This window comes from Salmo salar, chromosome 09 (genome assembly GCF_965601325.2).
Source record: "Salmo salar chromosome 09, fSalSal1, whole genome shotgun sequence".
Classification (NCBI taxonomy): Eukaryota; Metazoa; Chordata; class Actinopteri; order Salmoniformes; family Salmonidae; genus Salmo; species Salmo salar.
Window position 1 is genome coordinate 145,863,788 of NC_138299.1, and position 18,081 is coordinate 145,881,868.

General features: G+C 41.3%; 1 protein-coding gene across 1 annotated transcript in view; it reads right to left on the minus strand.

Annotated features, from left to right (window-relative positions):
* The window catches only part of LOC106613129 (SPRY domain-containing SOCS box protein 4), a 55,110-nt gene extending 38,653 nt beyond the window's left edge, over positions 1 to 16,457 (minus strand). Inside the window, exon 1 of the mRNA XM_014215085.3 lies at positions 16,004 to 16,457. The gene's annotated coding sequence lies outside the window, so the exon portion shown is untranslated. The remainder of the gene's footprint in view (positions 1 to 16,003) is intronic.
* Between the last annotated feature and the right edge of the window lie 1,624 nt (positions 16,458 to 18,081).

Consider the following 18,081-nt stretch of genomic DNA (forward strand, 5'->3'; position numbering starts at 1 on the left):
AGGATGCAGCTGAGCTCAATTTGGAGTCTCGTAGCAAAAGGTCTGAATACTGAACTACCGTTCAAAAGTTGAGTCACTTAGAAATATCGTTTTCCATGAAAACATACATGAAATGAGTTGCTAAATGAAAAGGAAATACTCAAGACGTTGACAAAGTTATAATCATTTTTAATTGAAATAAGTGTCCTTCAAACTTTGCTTTCATCAAAGAATCCTCAATTTTCAGCAATTACAGCCTGCAGATCTTTGGCATTCCAGTTGTCAATTTGTTGAAGTAATCTAAAGATATTTCCCCCCAGGCTTCCTGAAGCACCTCACAAGTTGAATTGGCTCTTACATACCATACGGTCAAGCTGCTCCCACAACAGCTCAATAGGGTTGAGATCCAGTGACTGCTGGCCACTCCATTATAGACAGAATACCAGCTGACTGCTTCTTCCCCAAATAGTTCTTGCATAGTTTGGAGCTGTGCTTTGGGTCATTGTCCTGTTGTAGGAGGAAATTGTCTCCAATTAAGCACCGTCCACAGGGTATGGCATGGCGTTGCAAAATAGAGCGATAGCCTTCCTTCAAGATCTTTTACCCTGTCTCCCACTTAACCTGTTAGGGCTAGGGGGCAGTATTGACACGGCCGGATAAAAAAACGTAGCCGATTAAATCTATTTACTACTCCTGCCCAGTAACTAGAATATGCATATAATTATTGGCTTTGGATAGAAAACACCCTAAAGTTCCTAAAACTGTTTGAATGGTGTCTGAGTATAACAGAACTCATATGGCAGGCCAAAACCTGAGAAGATTCCATGCAGGAAGTGGCCTGTCTGACAAGTGGTTGTTCATCTTGGCTCTTTTTATTGAAGACTGAGGATCTTTGCTATAACGTGACACTTCCTACGGCTCCCATAGGCTCTCAGAGCCCGGGAAAAAGCTGAACGATAGAGGCAGCCTCTGGCTGAAACACATTATCGCGTTTGGCAAGTGGCCGATCAGAGGACAATGGGCTTAGGCGCGTGCCCGAGTCGACCCCATGCTTTATTTTCTTTCGTCTGTTTACCTAAATGCAGATTCCCGGTCGGAATATTATCGCTTTTTATGAGAAAAATGGCATAAAAATTGATTTAAAACAGCGGTTGACATGCTTCGAAGTAAGGTAATGGAATATTTAGACATTTTTTGTCACGAATTGCGCCATGCTCGTCACCCTTATTTACCCTTTCGGATAGTGTCTTGAACGCACGAACAAAACGCAGCTATTTGGATATAACAATGGATTATTTGGGACCAAACCAACATTTGTTATTGAAGTAGAAGTCCTGGGAGTGCATTCTGACAAAGAACAGCAAAGGTAATAACATTTTTCTTATAGTAAATCTGACTTTGGTGAGTGCTAAACTTGCTGGGTGTCTAAATAGCTAGCCCTGTGATGCCGGGCTATCTACTGAGAATATTGCAAAATGTGCTTTCACCGAAAAGCTATTTAAAAAAAAAAAATCTGACATATCGAGTGCATAGAGGAGTTCTGTATCTATAATTCTTAAAATAATTGTTATGCTTTTTGTGAACGTTTATCGTGAGTAATTTAGTAAATTCACCGGCAGTGTTCGGTGGGAATGCTAGTCACATGCTAGTCACATGCTAATGTAAAAAGCTGGTTTTTGATATAAATATGAACAAAACATGCATGTATTGTATAACATAATGTCCTAGGGTTGTCATCTGATGAAGATCAAAAGGTTAGTGCTGCATTTAGCTGTGGTTTATGTGACATATGCTAGCTTGAAAAACGGGTGTCTGATTATTTCTGGCTGGGTACTCTGCTGACATAATCTAATGTTTTGCTTTCGTTGTAAAGCCTTTTTGAAAATCGGACAGTGTGGTTAGATTAACGAGAGTCTTGTCTTTAAAATGGTGTAAAATTGTCATATGTTTGAAAAATTGACATTTTTGCATTTTTGAGGTATTTGAATAACGCGCCACGGGATTACACTGGCTGTTGAGTAGGTGGGACGCTTGCCCATAGAGGTTAACCACCACCAAAAAGCACCCCCAGAAATGACATTGCCTCCATGCTTGACAGATGGCGTCAAGCACTCCTCCAGCATCTTTTCATTTTTTCTGCGACAAATGTTCTTTGTGATCCGAACACCTCAAACTTGGATGCATCTGTCCATAACACTTTTTCCCAATCTACGTCTGTCCAGTGTCTGTTCTTTTGCCCATCTTAATCTTTTCTTTTTATTGGCCAATCTGAGATATGGCTTTTTCTTTGCAACTCTGCCTAGAAGGCCAGCATCCCGGAGTTGCCTCTTCACTGTTGATGTTGAGACTGGTGTTTTGCGAGGACTATTTAACTTCTTGAGGGCCGGTGGCAGTATTCGGAATTTTGGATGACTGACGTGCCCAAAGTAAACTGCCTGTTACTCAGGCCCAGAAGCTAGGATTATTATACCTTTATTTCAACAAGGAACACAGACTGAGACCAAGTTCTCTTTTACAGCTGGGCCCTGTGTATACATGTTTACACATACAGTTTATGGACAATGATTAAAAAACTAAACAATACAAACAAATCGATCACAGATAACACAAAAATACAACAGATTTAATTTACACATAGTAGAATAACCTAAGAGCACAAAAACTTGCATTACCCGAAACAGTTACAAGCAATACAAAAATAAAAATGCTCCAATAAATATTTAAAATGAGCAGGGGGGGGGGACAAGAGTCTCAAGTTTAAGTTTAGTCTGCAGGCTATTCCATAGGCAAGAAGCTTAACAGGAAAAGGCAGCCATACCCAACTTTGTGGAAATCGCATGGGCCTCAAGTGTAATCCATGCTTGAGACCTGGTTTTAGGAATTATAATTCTAATATTGATGAGTGATGATAAATAAGAAGGTAGCTTATTCAGAAGTGCTTTATAGACAAACACGAGAGCATGTTCTCGTCTCACGGACAGCGAAGTCCAACCCACATTTTGATATAAAACACAGTGGCGAGTTCTGTAGCTAGCACCCGTAATAACCTAACCTAATAACCTAAGTGCGCAATGATAAGTAGCATCCAGCGATTTAAGTGTTGATGCCGTAGCATGCATGTAAATAATATCCCCATAATCTATAACAGACAAAAGTAGCTTGCACATTGTGTCTTCTATTTGTAGAGGACAAGCATGTCCTGTTTCTATAGAGGAAGCCTAGCTTGATTTTTAGCTGTTTACAAAGTTTGTCAATATGCATTTTAAAAGACTGTTTATCATCCAACCATATCCCTAAGTATTTATATGCATATAACTGGTAGTATTGGATAGAAAACACTGAAGTTTCTAAAACTGTTACAACAATGTCTGTGAGTAAAACAGAACTGATATGGCAGGCGAAAACCCAAGGAGAAGCCATCTGGGATTTTTTTATTTAGGTGTCTGCCCATTCAAATCTTTTTTTATTGGGAAAATCAAAGGAATACCTCCCAGATTGCAGTTCTAGGACTTCCACTATATGTCAGTCTTTAGAAAGTTTCAGGCTTGTTTTTTGAAAAATGAGCTAGAATTTGTAGTTTCTTGGTGGCTCCCATTTTGACTGTAGTATTGTGCCGCGTGTGGATTTGGGCGGGCACTTTGTTATTTATCTCCGGTAATGAACATATTATTCTCCGTCTTCAATTGTATTGTTTACTTGCATATTAGGGTACCTGAGGATTGATTAGAAATGTAGTTTGACTTGTTTGGATGAAGTTAATTGGTAACTTTCGGGATTCATTTGTACGCATTTTGAACGAGGGAAACAGGTGGATTACTGAGTCAAGCGCGCCAACTAAACTGACTTTTTTGGGATATAAAGGACTATCGAACAAAACGACCATTTGATGTGTAGATGGGACCCTTGGGATTGCAAACAGAGGAAGATCTTCAAAGGTAATTGATGTATTATTTTATCGCCATTTCTGACTTTCGTGACGCCTCTGCTTGTTTGGGAAATGTTTGTAATGCGTTTGTACGCGGGGCGCTGTCCTCAGATAATCGCATGGAATGCTTTCGCCGTAAAGCCTTTTTTTAAATCTGCCAAAGCGGCTGGATTAACAAGAAGTTGAGCTTTTAAATGATGTATGACACTTGTATTTTCATGAATGTTTAATATTACGATTTTGTATTTGGCGCGCTCCGATTTCACCGGATGCTGTCGAATTTGATCCCGTTAACGGGATTGAAGCTGCCAGTTGAGGACTTGTGAGGCATCCGTTTGTCAAACTAGACACTAAGGTACTTGTCCTCTTGCTCAGTTGTGCACCGGGGCCTCCCACTTCTTTCTATTCTGGTTAGAGACAGTTTGCACTGTTCTGTGAGGGGAGTAGTACACCGCGTTGTACGAGATCTTCATTTCTTGGCAATTTCTCGCATGGAATAGCCTTAATTTCTCAGAACAAGAATAGACTGACGAGTTTCAGAAGAAAGTGCTTTGTTTCTGGCCATTCTGAGCCTGTAAATCAAGCTGATGCTCCAGATACTCAACTAGTCTAAAGAAGGCCAGTTTTATTGCTTCTTAAAAAAAATAAAAAATAATAATCAGCACAACAGTTTTCAGCTGTGCTAACATAATTGCAAAAGGGTTTTCTAATGATCAATTAGCCTTTTAAAATGGTAAACTTTGATTAGCTAACAATCTGCCATTGGAACACAGGAGTGATGGCTGCTGATAAATGGGCCTCTGTACGCCTATGCAGATATTCCACAAATCAGCCATTTCCAGCTACAATAGTCATTTACAACATCAACAATGTCTACACTGTATTTCTGATCAATTTGATGTTATTTTAAATGGACAAAGTGCTTTTCTTTCAAAAACAAGATATTTCTAAGTGACCCCAAACTTTTGAACGGTAGTGTATCTGTTTTTTTATTTTTAATACATTTGCTGAAATAAAAAAACTTTTTTCACTTTGTCATTATGTGGTATTGTGTAGATTGATGAGGAAAATGTGAAAAAAAGTATAGGGATTTGAATACACTAAATTCTGGAGGTCAGACATGCCCGTTTTACCAAGCGACATGATCAGCTTCCACAACGCTTAGCCGAACGGGCAAGTCTGGCAAAGTGTATTTTTAGTTATATCATTTATGGGTCACTCAGCTTGGCCCTTTGACAGCCTCCCTAATTAAAAATGTAAAACAAAACCTTTCGTGACAAATATCATTTCAGTTTCTCACATCTTTGATCCTGTCCCCTGGCTTATTCTGCGTCACTGAGCTTGTCAAAACCCCCCAGGGAGCGATGAACCCCCCAGGAGAGATTACCCCGTTTGGGATAGACAGACAGCCATCACTCATCTATTCTCAACCCAGTCTGGAGAGCTGGGTGATGTGGACAGGGATGTGATGACCTCTACTCATAACAGGGCCCTGCCGTGATGGCTTCACACACAAGCGCTGTATGCATTAAAAAGACTCAGTCAGGTACAAAGAATAACATTTTCCAGCTCTGCATTACTAGTCTCGGCTGGCCGGTGATTGACTGAACACTGAAGGACTTGTGTATTGTTCAGCGTACGCCGGAGCTAAGGGGGACTTTGAGAAGTAGTCTTCAGTCACAGTCGTGTTCTGGTCAACAAGACTCACTGTGCAGGGACCACTGTCATGTCAAACCTGCTGGGAAGGCCTAGACTGAGTCTACTGCTGCCTAGCAAACATAGCCTAACTGGAGAAGCAACAGCCATCGTGTAGTGTGCCATCGCACAGCACCTTCGTGCTGAGCCGCCATGCTGTCTCCATCTGGAAAGCTACTGGATGTGCAGGATTATGGTCAGCTTATCAAGGTCCTGTTGAACAGCTGATTTTTTACAATGTCATGTGTTCATGCAGCGCTCCTGGAACCCCCAGTAGCGCTCCTGGAACCCCCAGTAGCGCTCCTGGAACCCCCAGTAGCGCTCCTGGAACCCCAGTAGCGCTCCTGGAATCTGCTGGCAAGAGGACAAGCGTTAATGTCAAGTCCTACTGTTCCATTAGGCTGAGATGAGAAGGGGGAAGTGATGCGTGACTGACTATTCTGAGCAGGTCAGTCAGGGTGAGAATTATCTGTGTGCCCGTCTGTGGATAGCAGCGCAGAGACATTGCCCTGTGTCTGACCCAGGCAACGGGTACAACGCTTTGCATGCCAGATAGAACAGACTGTAAAACAGATGAGAAAAAGCAGCAGAGCTGGGGTGAGTTCTCACTAACATACTGGAAGGAATACTTCCTGGTGCGTGATTTAGTGACATGACACAGCGATCTCTCAACCTATAAGACTACGGTGAACCTGACCATACGCTGAACTAAACTGAAAGACCAATTTGGTGGGAAAACCCAATGCCATTCATGATTATTAGAACTTTACAAAACTCCCATCCTCCCAGATACATGTCACTGGGTACTAGGGCTTGATCTGAACAGCATGTGACAGAAAGAAAACAGATGTTTTGTTTGGGGGCAGTGCTGTGTGTTAGAGTTGGCTGAACCCAAGTGGTCCTTCATGCTACTCTATTTCTCTAATGCAAATAGGGAACGCGTTGATCTGTCACTTAGACACACAAGGACAGACACACAAGGACAATCACACATTTGTCAGAAACTGCCCAGGGCTCTCGCTCACTCTATCAATTGCTACCATCGTTCCCAAACTCAACCATTTCTATTATCTTTTAGGCAGCTACTCGTGATAAAGGTTAGAAGTGCCTGTCTCAAACTAATTGATTAAAAATACATTTTTAAATGACGAGGGAAATTGCAATCTCATTAATTTTAAATAATTATCTCACTGTCAGATCAATTTGATCCCCAGTCTTACTCCCATGTCTCTCCCTCCAGCCCCCTCTCCTCGTCTCTCCCTCCAGCCCCCTCTCCTCGTCTCTCCCTCCAGCCCCCTCTCCTCGTCTCTCCCTCCAGCCCCCTCTCCTCGTCTCTCCCTCCAGCCCCCTCTCCTCGTCTCTCCCTCCAGCCCACTCGGTACATTTCCCTGTATCCTGCTCCCCATTTTCCATTTCAGTCAAACTGTGCTTTCCTGCTCTCCTCTCCTTTAGTTCAGACTCATGCAAAACCATATTGGTCTTTTGCATGCCCCGTCTGGTCTAATCTGATTTAGGGGGAACAGAGGTGAACATGCTGTACATCAAGATTACCATCAAAAGAGTCTGCCGACTGACTTATACACTAACACACAGTTACCTGGATACAAATGGGAGTAATATATTTGTATTCAGGCTCATTTTAGAATATCCAAGACCAGAAAGATGTGCAATGCATATCGATTGTCATCCTACTCATCACAAAAGTAAACTCAGCAAAAAAAATAAATGTTCTCACTTTCAACCTCGTTTATTTTCAGCAAACTTGTGTAAATATTTGTATGAACATAAGATTCAACAACTGAGACAAACTGAACAAGTTCCACAGACATGTGACTAACAGAAATTGAATAATATGTCCCTGAACAAAGGGGGGGGGGGGGGGGGGGGGGTCAAATTCAAAAGTAACTGTCAGTATCTGGTGTGGCCACCAGCTGCATTAAGTAGTGCAGTGCATCTCCTCCTCATGGACTGCACCAGATTTGCCTGTGCTTGCTGTGAGATGTTACCCCACTCTTCCACCAAGGCACCTGAGCAGGTTCTCAGACTGGGGCGAAGGTTCACCTTCCAACAGAACAACGACCCTAAGCTCACAGCCAAGACAACGCAGGAGTGGCTTAGTCACAAGTCTCTGTATGTCCTTGAGTGGCTCAGCCAGAGCCCGGACTTGAACCCAATCAAACATCTCTAGAGAGACCTGAAAATAGCTGTGCAGCGACACACCCCTTCCAATCTGAGAGCTTGAGAGGATCTGCAGAGAAGAATGGGAGAAACTCCCGAAATACAGGTGTACCAAGTTTATAGAGTCATTCCCAAAAAGACTTGAGGCGGTAGTCGCTGCTAAAGGTGCTTCAACAAAGTACTGAGTAAATGGTCCTAATACTTATGTAAATGTGTTTTATTTAAATGTTTCTCTGAAAATATGTTTTTGCTTCGTCATTAATGGGGGTAGTGTGTGTAGATTGATGACATTTTTTTTGTTTTAATACATTTTAGAATAAGGCTGTAACGTAACAAAATGTATACTTTTCGAAAGCACTGCTTAATTGAGTTATTTATGCAACTTTAATACAAAACGTTGAGCTATAGGTTTGGATTTTGAATACATTACAAGGCTGCATGGTGGGACTAATGATGAATTGAAAAAAAGTCACATGAAAAGGCATGAGCTCTGATTTGTTTCTTGTTCAAGCTGCACATGCTTCATTCACAATTTCACAAGCACTTGATAATATTGTCACCGGGCCTTAAATTTCCCGGTGGCATCCCCCTTGTGAGGCCATAATGCCCACTAAAAAAATCCATGCCTTTTGCGGCCAGTGGTCGTTGTGCCCTTGGGCTGAATATAATTATAATTTGTCAGCCAAAAAGAGTAGACCTAACAAACAGCAAAAGTACTAGCCTCTCACTACTATCCCCTATAGTACAAAAGTTGACCTATTCTATTGGTCAACTTGTCCTTCTGTGAAAATGATTTTGCCCAAACTATGCATGCCAGTTAGGCTCTACAGCATCTATAAAGCTGATTAATGTGCTTCATTTTGAGAAGTTATTTGGCCACTAGTTGTGACACAAACCTTATCAAAACATATAGGCCTATGGGCGAGGCTACATGAGGTGTGCGACTACGATTTGAAAAAGTTGCAACAAATAAAGACATGAGCCGTTTGTCTTACTGGACAAGCTTGGCATCATTCACAAGTGATAATTGATAAGGCTAATATTGTCACTAGAAAAGTTGTGGTCAGACGCACATCCTTAAAAACATAGGTGCTAGGCTAATAAAGAACACTAGCATAGAACAAGGCCCGCAAACTGTTAAAGCTCCCAATTCACCGCTTTATTGACAACATTTCGGTCCGAAACAGATCTACATCCGATCAAAAAAGACCTGACGAACATCCGCTTCGGATCAAAACGTTGTAAATAAAGCGGTGACTTGGGAGCTAACAGTGTGCAGGCCTTCTTGTTCTATACTAGGCTAATATTGTCACCCATCAGACTATTCTAAATGTCTTTAAATATACAAAATTGTGTGAAATTTGTTTTGATTTCGAATAGACCATTATCATGGAACAGGGGCATGTAGGCTATACTCCTGTTGTAAAGCTTAGTAAATGTGCTTAATATTAGAAAAGTTGACAGATAAATAGTAGGCCTAGCCTATAGAAAGCTGATGGGATCCTCTTTTTAATAGAGGCCATCAAAATCTTTAATGCAATTGCATAGGCTGTCATGAAGAGTGATTGGATTTTCAATTACATTGATATCAGAGTGATTAGAGGAACAATAGAGTGCTAAGTCCCAGGCAGTTAGAAAGTTTGGTAGGATACTACTGACCAGCAGCAGCATCAGAGCTTGGAGAAGCCTAATTACCGTGACTAAACGGTCACATGGAATTTTTCCAACAATTGTTTACAGACAGATTATTTCACTGTATCACAATTCTACATACATTAAGGTGACTGTGACAATAAACAGCTTGGAAAATTCCAGAAATTGATGTCATGGCTTTAGAAGCTTCTGATAGGCTAATTGACATAATTTGAGTAAATTGGAGGTGTACCTATGGATGTATTTCAAGGCCTATCTTCAAACTCAGTGCCTCTTTGCTTGACATCAGGGGGAAAAAAAAAAAAAAAGAGCCAAGACTTCAGAAAAAAAATGTAGACTTCCACAAGTCTGGTTTATCCTTGGGAGCAATTTACAAACGCCTGAAGGTACCACGTTCATCTGTACAAACAATAGTATGCAAGTATAAACACCATGGGACCACGCAGCCGTCACATCGCTCAGGGAGGAGACTCGTTCTGTCTCCTAGAGATGAAAGAACTTTGGTGCGAAAAGTTCAAATCAATCCCAGAACAACAGCAAAGGACCTTGTGAAGACGCTGGAAGAAACAGGTACATAATAGAGACATAACCTGAAAGGTCACTCAGCAAGGAAGAAGCCACTGCTCCAAAACCGCCATAAAAAAAGGCAGACTACGGTTTGCAACTGCACATGGGGACAAAGATTGTACTTTTTGTACTGGTCTGATGATACAAAAAAACAAAATGTTTGGCCATAATGACCATTGTTATGTTTGGAGGGAAAAGGGGGAGGCTTGCAAGCCGAAGAACACCATCCCAACTGTGAAGCACACCATCCCAACCATGAGGCACGGGGGTGGCAGCATCATGTTGTGGGGGTGCTTTGCTGCAGGAGGGATTGGTGCAATTCACAAAATAAATGGCATCATGAGGATGGAAAATTATGTGGATATATTGAAGCAACATCTCAAGACATCAGTCAGGAAGTTAAAGCTTGGGTCTTCCAAATGGACATTGACCCCAAGCATACTTCCAAAGTTGTGGCAAAATGGCTTAATAATAAGGACCACAAAGGTAAGGTATTGGAGTGGCCATCACAAAGCCCTGACCTCAACCCTATAGAAAATTTGTGGGCAGAACTGAAAAAGCGCGTGCCAGCAAGGAGGCCTACAAACCTGACTCAGTTACACCAGCTGTCAGGGGGAATGGGCCAAAATCCACTGAACTTATTGTGGGAAGCTTGTGGAAGGCTACCCGTTTGCCACAAGTTAAACAATTTAAAGGCAATGCTACCAAACACAAATTGAGTGCATGTAAACTACTGACCCACTGGGAATGTGATGAAATAAATAAAACCTGAAATAAAATCACTCTACCATTATTCTGACATTTCACATTCTTAAAATAAAGTTGTGATCCTAACTGACCCAAGACAGGGAATTTTTATTTGGATTAATTGTCAGGAATTGTGAAAAACTGAGTTTAAATGTATTTGGCTAAGGTGTATGTAAACTTCCGACTTCAACTGTATACATACACACAGAAAGTAGGTCACATGGGGGAGAGAAGTGCCGTGAGGTGTTGCTTTATTTGTTTTTTGAAACTAAATTAGCGGTTCACTTGCGCTATATGAGATGGGAGTTCCATGCCATCATTATTATGTATAATACTGTATGTTTCCCTGCAGGACTTGCTTTGTGGAGTGTGGTGTCAAAAACAGCTGAGCATCTCTTTATCACAGACAGACTTCTCCCCATCTTTACAACCACTGAATCAATATGTTTTGACCATGACGGTTTACAATCTAAAGTAACACCAAGCAACTTAGTCTCAACAGCCACACCATTCATTATCAGATTCAGCTGAGGTCTAGAACTTAGGGAATGATTTGTACCCAATAGTTTTAGAGATGTTGGGGGACCAGTATATTACTGGCCACACATTCCAAAAAATGACTGCAACTCTTTGTTTAGGGTTGCTGTGATTTCACTAATTGTGGTTGCAGACGTGTATAGGGTTTAATCATCAGCCTATAAGGACACAGGCTTTGTTTAATGCCAATGTCAGATCATTGGTAAAAATATTTTCTTTAAAGAGTAGAGGGCCTAGAGAACTGCCCTGTGGTACACCACACTTTACATGTTGAACATTAGAGAAGCTTCCATTAAAGAAAACCCTCTGTTCTATTAGATAGATATCATGGATTATGAGCTATGGCAGAGTTTAACCTCTCTGGGCTAGGCCTACGTAACAGCCACTTGCAGCCTGTGGCGCGATTTTCAAAACCTTAAAAATCCTATTACTTCAATTTCTCAAACATATGACTATTTTACAGCTATTTAAAGACAAGACTCTCGTTAATCTAACCACACTGTCCGATTTCAAAAAGGCTTTACAACGAAAGCAAAACATTAGATTATGTCAGCAGAGTACCAAGCCAGAAATAATCAGACACCCATTTTTCAAGCCAGCATATAATGTCACCAAAACCCAGAAGACAGCTAAATGCAGCACTCACCTTTGATGATCTTCATCAGATGACAACCCTAGGACATTATGTTATACAATACATGCATGTTTTGTTCAATCAAGTTCATATTTATATCAAAAACCAGCTTTTTACATTAGCATGTGACGTTCAGAACTAGCATACCCCCCGCAAACTTCCGGGGAATTCGCTAACATTTTACTAAATTACTCACGATAAACGTTCACAAAAAGCATAACAATTATTTTAAGAATTATAGATACAGACCTCCTCTATGCACTCGATATGTCCGATTTTAAAATAGCTTTTTGGTGAAAGCACATTTTGCAATATTCTAAGTACATAGCCCAGGCATCACGGGCTCGCTATTTAGACACCCGGCAAGTTTAGCACTCACCATAATCATATTTACTATTATAAAAGTTTCATTACCTTTTGTTGTCTTCGTCAGAATGCACACCCAGGACTGCTACTTCAATAACAAATGTTGGTTTGGTCCAAAATAATCCATCGTTATATCCGAATAGCGGCGTTTTGTTCGTGCGTTCCAGACACTATCCGAAATGGTAAAGAAGTGTCGTGCGCATGGCGCAATTCGTGACAATAAAATTCTAAATATTCCGCTGTTTAAAATCAATTTTTACGCCATTTTTCTCGTAGAAAAGCGATAATATTCCGACAGGGAATCTCCTTTTCGGCAAACAGAGGAAAAAAAAATCACAAAGGCGGGGGCGGTCGGGTCACGCGCCTAAGCCCAGAGTCCCTTGATCGGCCACTTGAGAAAGGCGATAATGTGTTTCAGCCTGGGGCTGGAATGACGACATTCTGTTTTTTCCCGGGCTCTGAGCGCCTATGGACGACGTGGGAAGTGTCACGTTAGAGCAGAGATCCTTAGTAAAAGATAGAGATGGAAAAGAAGTTCAAGAAATGGTCAGACAGGCCACTTCCTGTAAAGGAATCTCTCAGGTTTTGACCTGCCATTTGAGTTCTGTTATACTCACAGACACCATTCAAACAGTTTTAGAAACTTTAGGGTGTTTTCTATCCATATGTAATAAGTATATGCATATTCTAGTTACTGGGTAGGAGTGGTAACCAGATTAAATCGGGTATGTTTTTTATCCAGCCGTGTCAATACTGCCCCCTAGCCCTAACAGGTTAAAAAGCTATAACATAAGTTCTCAACAAGTTATGGTCAATAATATTCTAGGCTGCACTGAAATCTAACAGCACAGCTCCCATAATATTCTTATTATCAATTTATTTTAACCAAGCAGCCATTTGTGTCAGTGCAGCACATGTTGAGTGCTCTTCTCTATAAGCAAGCTGAAAGTATTAATTGTTTACAGAGAAATAACATTGTATTTGGTCCCCCCTAAAAATCCAACAGTTTGCCTATCCCAGCTCTGCATCTGTGTGGTCATGATGCACTGTGGATGTAGCCCACCCAGGTGGCTACAGGGTCAGGTGACCTATGAACATGACTGAGGTCATGGGTTCAAACTCCAGATGTTAATCATTTGGAGTGTGGGGGCCATGAATGGTTCTACACCAGAAAATAAAATATGGACTGCTTCCTACCCCAGGGAACTATTCATTGATTAGGCCTATATGCAACCACCATAAAGTGCTAATAGTTTTCCATTTAACCTGTTGGGGATAGGGGGCAGTATTTGCACGGCCGGATAAAAAACGTATCCAATTTAATCTGGTTACTACTCCTGCCCAGTAACTAGAATATGCATATAATTGTTTGATTTGGATAGAAACCACCCTAACATTTCTAAAACTGTTTGAATGGTGTCTGAGTATAACAGCACTTATTTGGCAGGCCAAAACCTGAGAAGATTCCAAACAGGAAGCGCCCTCTCTGACCATTTCTTGGCCTTCTTTGTCCTCTCTATCCAAAACAAAAGATCTCTGCTGTAACGTGACATTTTCTAACGCTCCCATAGGCTCTCAGAAGGCGCCAGAACATTGAATGATGACTTTGCAGGCCATGGCTGAAAAACAGTAGCGCATTTGGTAAGTGGTCGATCGGAGAACAATGAGACTGGCGCGCGCGTGCACAAGACGACTCCATGTTTACATTTTCAGTCTTTGAACGAAAACAACGACTCCTGGTCGGAATATTATTGCTTTTTTACGAAAAAATCGCATAAAAATTGATTTTAAACAGCGTTTGACATGCTTCGAAGTACGGTAATGGAATATTTTTACCTTTTTTATCACGAAACACGTCGGGCGTGTCACCCTTCTTTACCCTTCGGATAGTGTCTTGAACGCACGAACAAAACGCCGCTATTTGGATATAACCATGGATTATTTGGAACCAAACCAATATTTGTTATTGAAGTAGAAGTCCTGGGAGTGCATTCTGACGAAGAACAGCAAAGGTAATCAAATTTTTCTTATAGTAAATCTGAGTTTGGTGAGTACCAAACTTGGTGGGTGTCAAAATAGCTAGCCTGTGATGGCCGGGCTATCTACTCAGAATATTGCAAAATGTGCCTTCACCGAAAAGCCATTTTAAAATCGGACACCGCGATTGCATAAAGGAGTTCTGTATCTATAATTCTTAAAATAATTATGTTTTTTGTGAATGTTTATTGTGAGTAATTTAGTAAATTCACCGGTAGTGTTCGGTGGGAATGCTAGTCACATGCTAGTCACATGCTAATGTAAAAAGCTGGTTTTTGATATAAATATGAACTTGATTGAACAAAACATGCATGTATTGTATAACATAATGTCCTAGGAGTGTCATCTGATGAAGATCATCAAAGGTTAGTGCTGCATTTAGCTGTGGTTTGGGTTTATGTGACATTATATGCTAGCTTGAAAAATGGGTGTCTGATTATTTCTGGCTGGGTACTCTGCTGACATAATCTAATGTTTTGCTTTCGTTGTAAAGCCTTTTTGAAATCTGACAGTGTGGTTAGATTAACGAGAGTCTTGTCTTTAGAATGGTGTAAAATTGTCATATGTTTGAGAAATTGAAATAATAGCATTTCTAAGGTATTTGAATATCGCGCTATGGGTTCCACTGGCTGTTGACTAGGGTGGGACCTAGCCCAGAGAGGTTAATGGGTTAGTTGTAAGCCTAGTCAAGAGTAAGCGAGGCTCCTACTCTGGTGACAACTAGGTGTAATGTACCATCCACTAAAACGCATTAAGGAAAGAAAAATCATTATCTATATAACTGGCTCCTCCACTTGTCCATCACACAGTAACTGGTCATCAGACACTTCATCTGGACAGTGCCCATGCCAGTTAGATGGTGTGGTTACCCGCTACTCCAGGGGATAAAGCATTTACCACTTAAAAAAGCATTACCGGCTACTCCAGGGGATAAAGCATTTACTACCAACAAACTGGAACAGATCCACTGGAATAGGCGTCCGATTTGGCAAACCCACATCCGTTGTAAAATACTGTATCTCTCTACTGTTTGCTCACGTCTGTAGACTCCCTCACAGACGTAAACTCCGCTGTGACAATGGGAAATCAAATTGAAACTGAAACTGAAACCATACATGCAAGTTCTGCAAAGGTGTACACCACAATACAGTGGACTAATATTTTCTGCAAAAAAAATCCTTTCTTACTGTAAGTAACAATTACGGTGGCCCTGTTCTCGACAATATGAGGTGCTGAATATTCTGCATGTTGTCAACTATTGGAAATGATTTATTTGCTTGCAGCCACAGAACATTTTCATTTTATCGTTTCGAAAACATTCTAACCAGTGTATTAACCTTTCGTCATAATTTTCCAAGCTATTGTAAACGGTGGGATGAATGAATAAAACGTCCTTTATAAGTAACGTTAGATGCCAAAGACAAGTTATTGTTTCTCAAGTTACCAACCGCGCTTCCCAGTAGACTTAATTTGATTCCGCTTGTTTTCAAAAAGTCCTAAATTAGCCTTCTCATGCGGTTTGAGTCGGTGCGGTCATAAAAACATGTACCAAAACAAAGTTGTAAACATTGACAAGTTTTCTAAACATCACGAATAAAGCATATTGAACAACACTATATAATGTGTTGAAACATGAGTATATTCGACGCAATAAAATGAAACAGGCAAGATATGTTTTTACTTACGTTCCAATGTAGCCAACAGCCTCGCCTGGCGATCGACAGAGATCTCACGAGGCCAAGTTCCCTCCTTGAGCAAAACAAAACCAAAACTGTTGGACTTTGCGTCGAAGATATTCATTTGGTTTCACTCAAGCCTTAACAACTCAAATGTTCTGTGCTGTTTCATCCGCGAATTTTCTCTATCGACGGGAATTCGAGACGGGCGGCTTCTTTGTCCCGCGAGCCATTCCTTGGATATCACCATTCATGTGTCGCTGACACACACACACTGATTGGCCACGTCGCTCGAGGGATAGACAGGATCGGGAATAGGTGAAGGCTAGGGCACCAGCAGAGCCATTTCTTTTCGCCGTCCTAAAGTCTGCCAATTTTCGTAGTAAGGATATAACGAGACAACTCAACACTGACCTCGGGGAGTGAATAAGAAGCCTCGTGTAAATTGGACAACACATCGCTGTTGAGAGAGAGAGTTGAACGTTTTATGAAACTAGCCTAAATGCAACTAAATATACTGAACAAAAATATAAACGTAACATAAAGTGTTGGTCCCATGTTTCATGAGCTGAAATAAAAGATTCCAGAAATTTTCCATACGCACAAAAAACATATTTCTCTCAAATTTAGTGCACACATTTCATAACATCCTTGTTAGTGAGCATTTATCCTTTGCCAAGATAGTCCATCCACCTGACAGGTGTAGCATATCAAGAAGCAGATTAAACAGAATAATCATTACACAGGTGCACATTGTGCTGGGAACAATACAAGGCCAGTTATAAAAAAAAACACAATGCCACAGATGTCTCAAGTTTTAAGGGAGCGCACAATTGACATGCTGACTGCAGGAATGGCCACCAGAGCTGTTGCCAGACAATTTAATGTTAATTTCTCTACCATAAGACAACGTTTTAGAGAATTTGGCAGTACGTCCAACCGGTCTCACAACCGCAGACCACGTGTAACCACACAAGCCCAGAACCTCCACATCCGGCTTCTTCACCTGCGGGATCGGGATCATCTGAGACCAGCCACCCGGACAGCTGATGAAACTGAGGGTTAGCACAGCCAAAGAATGTCTGCACAAACTGTCAGAAATCGTCTTAGGGAAGCTCATCTGCGTGATCGTCATCCTCACCAGAATCTTGACCTGACTGCAGTTTGGCGTCGTAACCGACTTCAGTGGGCAAATGCTCACCTTCGATGGCCACAGGCACGCTGGCCACAGGCACGCTGGCGTCGTGTGGGCGAATGGTTTGCTGATGTCAACGTTTTGAACAGTGCCCCATGGTGGCGGTGGGGTTATGGTATGGACAGGCATAAGCTACAGACAACAAACACAATTGCATTTTATTGATGGCAATTTGAATGCACAGAGATACCATGACGAGATCCTGAGGCCCATTGTCGTGCCATTCATCCGCCACCATCACCTCATGTTTCAGCATGATAATGTACGGCCCCATGTCACAAGGATCTGTACACTATTCCTGGAAGCTGAAAATTTCCCAGTTCTTCCATGGCCTGCATACTCACCAGACATGTCACCCATTGAGCATATTTGGAATGCTCTGGATCGACGTGTACGACAGCATGTTCCAGTTCCCGCCAATATCCAGAAACTTCGCAGACTTTGAAGAGGAGTGGGACAACATTCCACAGGCCGCAATCAAGTGCCATCTCTTTGCTAAAGAGATGTGTTGCGCTGCATGAGGCAAATGTTGGTCACACCAGACACTGACTGGTTTCTGATCCACACCCCTACCTTTTTACAAAAGGTATCTGTGACCAACAGATGCATATCTGTATTCCCAGTCATGTGAAATCCATAGATATATGCCTAATTCATTTTTTTTCAATTAACTAATTTCCTTATATGAACTGTAACTCAGAATAATCTTTGAAATTGTTCCATGTTGCCAAATTTTGTACTAAAGGAGCCTAACGTTTGTCTTTAGTCCAAAGACCTTCTATTTAAAGGGTGAATTGGCTCTGGAAGCCAAACAGCCAAATACTCTATCTAAAAGTGAATCAATTCTCAATTGCGGTATGGTTCTATTTATTTTTTTATTTAACTAGGCAAG